This window comes from Eleutherodactylus coqui, chromosome 4 (assembly GCF_035609145.1).
Source record: "Eleutherodactylus coqui strain aEleCoq1 chromosome 4, aEleCoq1.hap1, whole genome shotgun sequence".
NCBI lineage: Eukaryota > Metazoa > Chordata > Amphibia > Anura > Eleutherodactylidae > Eleutherodactylus > Eleutherodactylus coqui.
Window position 1 is genome coordinate 235,194,651 of NC_089840.1, and position 3,602 is coordinate 235,198,252.

A 3,602-nucleotide genomic window follows, 5' to 3' on the forward strand; every position below is an offset into this window, starting at 1 on the left:
GCATCTACATTTTATGATGCTTGACTTTGGTAGGAACAGATTCTATAGATGAGATTTTTTTTCTGTATGTTCACACTTGACCAATTATCAATGATGATAACTGGACCCGCGTTCTCCATTATAGGCCTATGAAACATCATGTGAAGGAGGCCTGGCCAAGCGTAGAATCAGTAGATAGTTGTAATTTAGGTTTTTGTTCTTGTTTTCTTATTGGCTTTCAGAATTCTGTACCTATGTTTTACGTTGTTTATTCTAAAGGGAGGAAGATGTGGAGGATGTAGAAGAGACATTAGATCTTGTCGCAGAGACCATCAGCAGGTTGGTAGAAAGTTTATTATTTCCTATTACATGACTTCTCTGCCACTGCCATAGTCATGGATCAGGACCCCCACTCATTACGAGAGGGAGATCAGTTCCAGCAGTGTGTGAGGAAATTGTTGTATACGTTATTGTCTACTATATAGTTGTAGTTTTGGCTTTTTGGTCTTAGTTACTTATTGACTTTCAAAATAATGTGCCTATATTTTATCCTATTTATTCAAAAGGGAGGAAGATGAGGAAGAGGAGGAGGAGGAGGTGGAGGAGGAGAAGGAGGAGGAGGAAGGAGGGACCATCAGCAGGTTTGTGGAAGGCTTATTGTTTCCCATTATATGATGACTATATACATTTTAGAACATTGTAGATTTGAGGTGACAAGACCGATTATTGGATTTACATTTTATGATGCTTGACTTTGGTAATAACAGATTGTATAGATGATATTTTTTTTCTGTATGTTCACACTTGACCAATTATCAATGATGATAACTGGACCCGCGTTCTCCATTATAGGCCTATGAAACATCATGTGAAGGAGGCCTGGCCAAGTGTGGAATCACTAGATAGTTGTAGTTTAGGTTTTTGTTCTTGTTTTCTTATTGGCTTTCAGAATTCTGTACCTATGTTTTACCCTGTTTATTCTAAAGGGAGGAAGATGTGGAGGACGAAGTAGAGACATTAGATCTTGTCGAAGAGACCATCTGCAGGTTGGTAGAAAGCTTATTATTACCTATTATGTGGTGACTATATGCGTTTTATAACATTGTAGATTAGGGTTGTCCAGACGATTTCACTATTGGATCTGCATTTTATGGTCCTTCAGTTTGGTAGGAACAGATTCTATAGATGAGATTCTTTTTTGTAAGTTTCCAATTGAACAATTATCAATGATTATAACTGGACCTGTGTTCTCCATTATAGGCCTATACAACACAGTGTAAAGCAGGCTTGGGCAAGCATGGAATCCCTCCAGGAAGATTCTAGAAGGTACAGAGCTGGATTTCTACTAAAGGATATTGTTGAGTAAACCGAATCAGTGAAACCTTCTTTGAGTCAAACTTTGCTAAAAGTTTAGTCTGCAACAGAACTAATTTTTTTTTAACCTGAAACAGTTCTACTCCACACTGGTAGTGTTGTCTCATTTATGGTAGTAGCTGAAGAACATTACACAGAACAATATCCATATGTAGAATCTTATGGTCTGATAATATCATCTGTTCTCCTCTCATCCATTGTATCTGATTATGTCTTGTTTTCAGAACCCGAAAATGGTGGATTCCGAAATGTCTGCGGAGAAACATGTAAGTCATTTAGTGGCATTATCTCGGTAGCTCCTGTAACTTTTTATATAGACTTTGTCCCCAGAACAGACCTTGTAAGTCACTGTATCTAATACTGTAGATGTTCTACAAGGAAATACTTCTGCTAATGGCATCCTGAATTGGCCATAGCTAGGTGATTCCAGTTGGCCAATCAGGATGGCAAGAAGTTAGAGGGACTTTCTGGTTGCAAGACAACATGCCCCCTTAAGCACCCACTGTGATAAAAAAAAAACTATTAGTAATAGTAAAGTGGGTGCTAAGAGAACATGTTGTCCGGTAACCAAACAACCCCTTTAACTTACAGATATTATACAGCACAATTTACACCAGTGCCTAAAAGTATTATATAACTGGATATTTACAGTATTTGTGTTCCATTGATATTCCTCTCCACAGCAGGAGCAGCGAGAGCCGCCGTACCAGCAGCCGTCTTCCATCTCGGTAAATTCTAATTTCAATAATGCTTACATTGCATTTCTTTCATTGAGATTCCTTGAAGCAGGGAGGACACATTTTGTTTCTCTGCTGCATTTCCCTATGTACAAAGCACATGTTATAACATTCACATGATTACTAGGTTTTAGATTAATACTACCATAGAACTGTGCACGGAGCAATGCAAGGAAGACAGAGGTTGTGTCTCTCCTATCCCTCCTACATGCATCACAACCATCGGGGTCTATTTACTTAGATTGATGCTTCACACGCCGGTCTAAGCAAACACTGTGCTCATCTATGAGCGACAAATGTGTTAAGAGGTGCGAGCTTCCAGATGCAAACATATGCCAGCTATGAGCTTGAGTAGGTTTTGGCTATAATCTATGCCAGTTTATAGCAAATGTGATGAGCTGGACGCAGCCATCCCCTTAAAGCCGAGCCTTGCCCAATTACGAAAAAGTGCCAAGGCCCAATTTAAGTGCCTCCAAAGTTTCAGTTTTGGAACATGTACCAAAATTGCCACTTTTGGATAACAAAATCTTGTCATCCAAGGCTTTATAATAGGCCCCATTGAGCTCCTTTATGTCACCAGCCTTCACTGTCATCTCTGATGAAGCTCCCCACTATTGCTCTTTTCTTCAGTATAAACCCTATTCACTAATCTCTACTGTCGCCACAACATTTGTCTGTTCTTGTTGGTCTAACACTTCTTTTTCTCTAAATTTAGGCTATTTAGATCCATCTTGTGCTGCTGCACCACCAAGACCCTGGAATAACAAGTGAGTATGAGACTCCCCAGACTGGGACATCATACCGTCCAGGACCTGTATTTGCTCCACACTAGATGGTTGGCATTGAGGGATCACAGCAACAAGTGGTCAATGTCTCTGCAGCGCTGCTACAGGCAAAAATAAGTATTACACAGTCCTGATTGACAGCAATGAATATCCTATCTAATGCTGTACATGAGCTGCTACATCCTTCAGGACGAGACGCTTCTGCTCCACCCCATAGATGAGGCATACTCCTCACACACTATTAATGCTGGGGCATCCTAATAGGATATGCAAGAATGGGTTCTCTATATGAGATAAGTTGAAAAAAACTGATAACAGACCTCTTCACTAAACCCACAGATCGTAATAGTACATTACATCACAACAGCAATCACCCAAGGAGCATGGTCAATTTGCTCCATTGAAGCCAGCTCCTACGGGTTCATATGATTGCTGATAACTCTCTAAAAGATTAGGTGAAATGGGGGAATAGATTTATTGGTAGGGGATATCCCCCTAATTTAATCAAGAAAACTATTGAGGAGGTGAGAAGGAAGGAAAGGAGTGAACTCCTTGTCCCCAAGAGAAAAAGAGACCATTTTCCAACTAGGATTCCATTTACCAGCTCATATGGCACCTCGAGCGGACATATTTTCAATATCCTCAACAAGCATTGGTCCATACTTTCTATTGTTTGTAGCCAGATCTTGGCATTTCAAAACAGGCCACTTATGTCCTATAGGAGATA

The 3,602-nt window shown here is 40.0% G+C and overlaps 1 long non-coding RNA gene across 1 annotated transcript; it reads left to right on the forward strand.

Moving 5' to 3' along the window:
* Nucleotides 1-583: 583 nt before the first annotated feature.
* On the forward strand, nucleotides 584-2,850 carry LOC136624899 (uncharacterized). The gene is made up of 6 exons (XR_010792481.1): nucleotides 584-620; nucleotides 966-1,025; nucleotides 1,240-1,305; nucleotides 1,578-1,619; nucleotides 2,037-2,081; nucleotides 2,806-2,850. It is a non-coding gene; the product is annotated as an uncharacterized lncRNA (long non-coding RNA).
* Nucleotides 2,851-3,602: the final 752 nt, after the last annotated feature.